Source organism: Rhinopithecus roxellana, chromosome 3, assembly GCF_007565055.1.
Source record: "Rhinopithecus roxellana isolate Shanxi Qingling chromosome 3, ASM756505v1, whole genome shotgun sequence".
Lineage (NCBI taxonomy): Eukaryota > Metazoa > Chordata > Mammalia > Primates > Cercopithecidae > Rhinopithecus > Rhinopithecus roxellana.
In genome coordinates this window covers 33,554,638-33,563,079 of record NC_044551.1, presented here as the reverse complement: position 1 = coordinate 33,563,079, position 8,442 = coordinate 33,554,638, and the positions used below count along the sequence as shown (strand labels likewise).

General features: G+C 38.1%; 1 long non-coding RNA gene across 1 annotated transcript; it reads right to left on the bottom strand.

The window, feature by feature from the left end:
* Positions 1 to 3,014: 3,014 nt before the first annotated feature.
* LOC115896501 lies at positions 3,015 to 5,454 on the bottom strand. The gene is made up of 3 exons (XR_004056381.1): positions 5,015 to 5,454; positions 4,259 to 4,556; positions 3,015 to 3,832 (listed from the first exon to the last, which is right to left on the bottom strand). It is a non-coding gene; the product is annotated as an uncharacterized LOC115896501 (long non-coding RNA).
* Between the last annotated feature and the right edge of the window lie 2,988 nt (positions 5,455 to 8,442).

The window sequence follows — 8,442 nt, the reverse complement described above, 5'->3', positions numbered from 1 at the left end:
CATTTGTTAATTTAACTCAGGTTGATCATATATCTATCAAGTTCAAAGGCTTACTATGTACCCGGGAAGAACACCAAAAAAATAGACATACAGTCTTTGCTTCCTGAGGCTTTCAACTATATGCATCTAACAATAACCATTTGGACTAATTCAAGCACAGAGAGCCACTGAGACATACCTATCCATTTTTGCACATATATATATATATATTTTATTTTATTTTTTGAGACGGAGTCTCGCTCTGTCGCCCAGGCTGGAGTGCAGTGACCAGATGTCAGCTCACTGCAAGCTCTGCCTCCCAGGTTTATGCCATTCTCCTGCCTCAGCCTCCTGAGTAGCTGCACATATATTTTATCAGTACACATAGGCATAGAAAAAAGCCCAGAAGGATATATATCACAATGTAAACCATTGTTGCCTCTGGGTGGTGAGATTCCATGTAATTTTAAAAAATTGTATTTCTTAAACAAATAGAAATTGCCCATGAAAATAAAAATAATCATGTATAGCTATTAAAGATTGTTAAGGCTCAGAACACTATCCTCCAAAGTATGGCACTTTGGCATGCTGAGTACTTTGAACTGTAAAAGATGGGAAGGATCTCAGAAGCAAGAAGTTCCCTTTGGCCTTCTCCACACTCCTTTCTCCTTCTCCTGTTTTCCTCCCAGTCAGGTCATGGGAATGAGAATTCCTCTCCCCCAAAGCAGGTCATAGACACTAGAACCTCTCTCTCCTGAAGCAAGCCATAAAACCCAGAGAGGTCATTCTCTGACCTACCTCCTCTGAAAGCAGGCCATAGGACCCTCATTCCAGAAGGGTCTTGCCCCATACCCAGCAGGGAAAAAATTCTGTACGAAGAGGCCAAGAAGGATCCGAACAAACAGGCCTTGCTGGGGTCCCCTGTTTATTACCATTAGAACATACCCTTTTTGTCTGATCATATTTCTATATGGCTGTTCATTCTTCATTGAACCTAAGCATAAAAATACAATTTTCCCTGGGTCTTTGGGCCTTCATTTCTGAAGGCTCTTGTGTCACATGAAACTCGGTTGAGTCTGTTACACTTTTCTCTTGCTAACCTGTATTTCCTATAGAAATGTTGGCTGTGGACCTCAAAATGAGTGAGGGAAAGGTATTACACCTTTTTGCTCCAAGATCTTTTAAGCCATTAGGTCTGACATTAATTAAACAGGTCCACTAAATCCACCAAAACAATCATGCAAATTTTTCTTTGAGTGAAGAACCAACTAAGGGAAAATAAAGAATATTTAGTCCACATTCTTTTTTTCATTATTACTATCAGTTATGGGGTACATGTGCAGAACTTGCAGGTTTATTACATAGGTATACATGTGCCATGGTGGTTTGCTGCACCCATCAACCTGTCATCTACATTAGGTATTTCTCCTAATGCTATCCCTCCCCTAGCCCTCCACCCTCTGACAGGCCCCAGTGTGTGATGTTCCCCTCCCTGTGTCTATGTGTCCACATACACCCTCCCAAGACTAAATCAGGAAGAAGTCAAATCCCTAGATAGACCAATAACAAGTTCTGAAATTGAGGCAGTAATTAATAGCCTATCAACCAAAAAAAGTTCAGGACCAGATGGATTCACAGCCAAATTCTACCAGAGGTACCAAGAGGAGGTGGTACTGTTCCTTCTGAAACTCTTCAAAACTACAGAAAAAGAGGGAATCCTCCCTAACTCATTTTATGAGGCCAGCATCATCCTGATACCAAAACCTGGCAGAGACACAACAAAAAAATAAAATTTCAGGCCAATATCCCTGACGAACGTTTATGTGAAAATTCTCAATAAAATACTGGCAAACCAAATCCAGCAGCACATCAAAAAGCTTATCCACCAAGATCAAGTCGGCTGCATCCCTGGGATGCAAGGCTGGTTGGACATATGCAAATCAATAAACATAATCAATCACATAAACAGAACCAAGGACAAAAACCACAGGGTTATCTCAATAGATGCAGAAAAGGCCTTTGACAAAATTCAACAGCCCTTCATGCTAAAAACTCTCAATAAACTAGGTATTGATGGAAGGTATCTCAAAATAATAAGAGCTATTTAGGACAAACCCACAGTCCATATCATACTGAATGGGCAAAAACTGGAGGCATTACCTTTGAAAACTGGCACAAGACAAGGATGGCCTCTCTCACCACTCCTATTCAATATAGTGTTGGAAGTTCTGGCCAGGGCAATTAGGCAAGAGAAAGAAATAAAGGGTATTCGAATAGGAAGAGAGGAAGTCAAATTGTTTCTGTTTTCAGATGACATGATTATCTATTTAGAAAACCCCATCGTCTCAGCCCAAAATCTCCTTAAGCTGATAAGCAACTTCAGCAAGTCTCAGGATCCAAAATCAATGTGCAAAAATCACAAGCATTCCTATGCACCAATAATAGTCAAACAGAGAGCCAAATCATGAGTGAACTCTCATTCACAATTGCTAGAAAGAGAATAAAATACCTAGGAATACAACTTACAAGGGATGTGAAGGACCTCTTCAAGGAGAACTACAAACCACTGCTCAAGAAAATAAGAGAGGACACAAACAAATGGAAAAACATTCCATACTCATGGATAGGAAGAATCAGTCTCATGAAAATGGCCATACTGCCCAAACTAATTTACAGATTCAATGCTACTCCAATCACCATTGACTTTCTTCACAGAATTAGAAAAAAATTACTTTAAATTTCATATGAAACCAAAAAAGAGCCTGCATAGTGAAGACAATCCAAAGCAAAAAGAACAAAACTGGATGCATCATGCTACCTGACTTCAAACTATACTACAAGGCTACAGTAACCAAAACAGAATGGTACTGGTACCAAAACAGATATACAGACTACCATCAGCGAATACTATAAACACCTATATGTAAATAAACTAGAAAGTCTAGAAGAAATAGATAAATTCCTGGACACATACACCCTTCCAAGTCTAAACCAGGAAGTAGTCCACATTCTTTTAAAAAAATATGTCTTCTTAAAATTAAGCATTATCTGCAATAGTGCTTAAGAGCTCCTTCATTATTTTCCCCTCAGGGGATGTTTAGGCTTATTTTTTTGTTTTTGTTTTTGCTTTAACTAAAATTTCAAAAGCTTTTTAGCAGTATGTGTCCTGAAAGATCAGATTGCAACAAAGCACCTTTTAATCAGTTTGCAAGATGAGCCACAGGAATGCTGGAGGGAGGGGTTCGGGGCATCAGGAGCTGGAGGAAACTTCTGGCAGCAGAATTTAACCACAAACAGAGTACACGCTGCAGCCCCCATTAGGTACTGGGGAAGAAATAACGAGTGAAAGTGCACAAATGAAAAATGCTCTGTAAATGACTGTCTATTTCTCGGCTGTCCATGTGTGAAATAGCTAGAAGGGGATGTTCTTGCTGGAACACTCTGGAGAGAAAAAATGGCAGGAGGCCTTTGATCTATCTTCCCATGTGTGCAGACCTCTGCTGTGCCCATGCTGGCACAGGCTATGCATGCCCAAGCTGGACACTGAATCCTGGGTCTGGCCTCTGCGCAAAAGGGTTGGATGGAATCACAGAGGGCTTTTTCATTGTGGGCGTAGGTGGGTGAGAGAGATTTTTCATATGTTGACTTTGATATATTGAATTCTCTATTCTTCAAATTGCATCACTTACCCAGTGGTAAAGTTGGAAGGGTTATGTTTGTGGTACACACAGTCTTGTAGCTGCGTGCTCCCATAGGGCAGGAGTCATATCTGTCTTCTTTACCATGGAAGACGTGGCACCTCACATGTGGCCTGGTACAGCACAGGGGCTCAATAGGTAGCTGGAAGATGATGCTACAAGGGAGTGAAGAAATGCATACTTTCTCCTGGTCACATTGAAAATCTCTCACCTCCTAATGGGTCTTGTCCTTTCTACTTTTGCCCTTCAATAACCCATTCTCACACAAGAACCAGAATGATGTTTTTAAAAACAAATCAGGTTCTAAAATTAGCTTACAGTGATGGTTGTACAACTCTCTACATATACTAAAAACCATTGAACTACATACTGCAAATGGGTAAATTTTGTAGTATGTAAATTCTATCTCAATAAGGCTGTTAAAAAAAATTAGATTGTCATTCTATGCTTAACACCCTTCACTGGTTCCTGACATTTCACGTAGAATTCGCCAGACTGCTTATTGTGATGTACAACATCCTATCTTTCCCACAGGCTCTGCCTGCCTCTCCAACCTCACCTCGCACCAGGCCACGGCTTACCTCCCACTCTTCACTGAATCTGCCTAGCTTGATCCTGCCTTCCACAATATTCTGTCCACAATATTCTTCATACTTTTTTCTTTTCTTCCTTTTATTTGCACCGTAAGATTTCCACATCCTCTCTCTGTACATTCCAAATGGTGGCTCTCATTCAGATCTCAGCTCAAATTCCATCTTCCCGCCTTAGGTCATGTAATTGTGAATCACCATCATTTTCTCTCATATTATTATATTTTTATAGGGCTTCTACTTGAAATTATCTTGTTTCTTCATTGTTTCCCTTACTCAAATATAAGCTCTGTGAGGGTAGAAAAATATTGTGTTTTTAACCCCTGAAGAACTGCCTCAGACATAGTAGGAACTGATAAATATACATTAAATGTTGACTGCCCGGTTCCTGCATGGTTTATTCTACCAAACTTGTCAGAAAACAAACAAACAAACAAACCCATGAATGTTTACACCTGAGCATATCTTTACAAGAAAAAAAGTTTTAAAACTCATTGCTTTTGAATGACTTTTCATTTTTACATGGCACAGCAAAATAAGCAAGCTTCTATCTGGGAACAATTGATTTCCAAAGTTAGAAGACTAAAATCATGTAAATATTTCACTATACAAGATGTATTATAATGCTGTTAAGGTTCAGTCGCAGTCACTTTAAGGGTGGGGGGTGGAGGGAGAGGGACAGCTGGACTTCCAGTCCAGACCAATACTAAATGGCATTTGCAGACACAAAAGCAGCTGGATACTTACCAAAAGATCTAGGTCATAAGAGGTTTCCTTATTCTCTTTTCGTTGATTATTTAGAAATCTTAGGAGAACCAAGATAATATTTGTAAAATTATCAAGAAAAGTCTTCCTTTTAAAACTTCACTTTTGGTAACTATATTTCAGGAATGATAGGGCTCAATGATAGCCACATGCTCTGAACTACTTTTAACATCTGACATTCTCATATGCCTTTGCTGCTTCGAAGTCCTTCCACAGGAACTGTCTCAATTGACTTCACCACAGCCTATGGGAAAGGCAGACAGGTGTAGAACTTTTTTTAAGGAGAAGGAAGCAAAGTTCAAAGAATTGAAATGACTTGCCCAAGGTACTGTTGCCAATAAAGAGGGATTCTAGTCACGTGTTTTTCTGACAAACCACTGGCTCTTTCAAAAGCCTTATTTAGGAAGCTACAGCAGTTCTCCTCACAGATTATCCAACAAGAAGTGATAGTGATAGCAATCAGTGTTTCAGAGAACTAAGAACTGGGAATAAAAGTAAGAGGGATTTGTATTCAACTAAATAATTGATTCACCTCATTTTAATAATGTATAGATTCCTGAAAAGTCATCAGTTTGGCCTTTAGTGTAACAAATTATACACATACACTATTTAACTTGTGTTCTTCACAGCCATATTGGTTTATGGAAAAATCATTAAAGCTTAGCAATCTTTTTGATATTTTTAAGGTTTTGTTTCTACTGTTTACAAATGTTCTTGAAAGCTGTAAGTTCAAGGCCGGGCGTGGTGGCTCCCGCCTGTAATCCCAGCACTTTGGGAGGCCTAGGCGGGTGGATCACAAGGTTAGGAGATCGAGACCATCCTGGCTAACACGGTGAAACCCCATCTCTATTAAAAATACAAAAAACTTAGCTGGGTGTGGTGGCAGGTGCCTGTAGTCCCAGCTACTCGGGAGGCTGAGGCAGGAGAATGACATGAACCCAGAAGGCAGAGCTTGCAGTGAGCTGAGATCCAGCCACTGCACTCCAGCCTGGGTGACAGAGTGAGACTGTCTCAAAAAAAAAAAAAAAAAAAAAAAAAAAAAAAAAAAAAAAATACAGCTGTAAGTTCAGGTTTTAAAGCTTTCCAGAAGCAAACCAGCATTTTAATGAGTAACATTTCATGTCAGGTAATATCCTTAGGCTTGCATTTAAGTGCTTGCTTACTTCCAAAGTGTTTTTATGAAATTATTAATGTGGGAGGCGTGTAAGATTTTACACTTTACATGGAAGCTCATTGACATTACTAGATAGATAACTGACACCATTTTTAGCCCAACAGGATGCTTCATAATGATTTGTTTCAGTTCTTATAAGGCACTAACTTCTCAGAAGTCTTTGCTAAATCTATGAAACTAATTATGAAAAGATTCTCTTAAAATTCAAGCACCAAGCACTCTAAAGAAATGTCTGCAATCGCATGATCACTGCAGCATTATTTACAATAGCCAAGATATAGAAAAAAAACAAAGTACTCATCAACAGATGAATGGATTTTAAAAAATGATGTACACATATAGATAGATAGATAGATAGATAGATAGATAGATAGATAGATAGATAGATAGATAGATACTATTCAGCCTCAAAAAAAATAACAAATTCTGTCATTTGTGACATGGATGAAGCTAAAGGACATTATGATAAATGAAATAAGCCAGGTAGAGAGAGACACAATACGATCTCACTTATATGTAGAATCTAAAGAAGTCAAACTCACAGAAACAGACAGTAAAAGTGGTTACCAGTGGCTGGGGAGGGCAGTGGTGGTGGATGGGGAAAGATGAGATGTTGGTCAAAGGGTACAAAGTTTCAGTTAAATAAGAGGAATATATTCTGGTGATCTACTGCACAGCATAATGACTACAGTTAATAATAATGTATACTTCAAAGCAGCTAAAAAGGGGATTTTAAATGTTTTCACTACCAAGAAGTATTTGAGGTGATGAATGTGCTAATTAGCCTGATTCAATCATTCCACATTGGATATATGTATCAAAACACCATATTCTACCCCATAAACAATTGTCAATTAAAAATTTAAAATACTCAGCTGTCTCACCAAGACTCACATAGCAAAACTTAATCTTTACATAAATATCTAAGCATTTAATCTTCACAGACATTTCTTGGGCTATTCTAGTTCTTAAGAAGATTGAATTTTGATGTAAAATACTTCATTGGAGACCATAATGGTTTGTCCCTTGAGAGAGCTCTGTTGAGTACTTGGGATGAGAAAACTCAACAGTTTATTATTTATGTTTTATTACTATTCTGACTACCCATTTGTTATTAATACCTAAAAACCAAGCAATAACTTAAAATGCAACTAATCTGCATTATTTTGCATATCCTTTTTTCCCAGTCCCTATCCCTGTACAGTTCCTCTTCCTCTCAAGCAACTATTTTACTTTCCATGAATAAAGAATAAGTTTCAGTTGCTTACTGTAACAACCTGTTTTTCCATTCCTTACCTTTTACACTGAAGAGCTGCTATAGGTATCATTAGTCCAATAACTGATTTCCATAACAAAGACCTGAGAGGAAACTAGAAACTTCCCTCTGAATCAAAGATTTACTGATGTTCAGTAGTTTTTAGGCTACATATACTTCGTATAATACTGTTTTAATGCTTAACACATATATCTGGTAAAAATAACTTGTGGGTTCACCAAAATACACATCTGAATTGGGGAGGGGGGACGGGGGAGGGATGGCATTGGCAGTTATACCTGATGTAAATGACAAGTTAATGGGTGCTGGGGAGTTGATGGGTGCAGCACACCAACATGGCACATGTATACATATGTAACAAACCTGCACATTGGGCACATGTACCCTAGAACTTAAAGTATAATAAAAAAATTTAAAAAAATATACATCTGAATTAAGTGATCTATTGACTCAGCTGTGTGTGCCACACACATAGATATATAGAGATGGAACTGTTCAATAAGCCATGAGATGCAGAAGACAAAGGAAAACTCCCGTACTCTCTGATGGTATTAATCACATATAGCGTGTTATCTCAACAAGTTCAATAACAATGTTCTCCAGAGTGGCTTAATTAAGCACAGCAGCTAAGAAGCTTTGGTTTGGGCACCACCTAATGGCAGAAAATGTTTTTGTAAAACTCTACTTGGCTTCCTGTGACTTGCTAACTTTTTGTATTTTAGTTTACACTGCTTTAGAAAATGTCAAAAAAAAAAAAAAAAAAAGAAGAAGAAGAAAATGTCTGCCTTTTCTTGACCTATGTTAATAAAGTGTTCCATTTTCTTGAGAAGATTAAGTCCTTTCCATGCGTACTTTGGAATAAGTTGTCTTTTATGGTGGGAAAAATGTACCAATGAAATGAATACTCGAAAATTTCTATTCTATCTTTAAATATTTAAATTACTTCATAATTAAGAACTA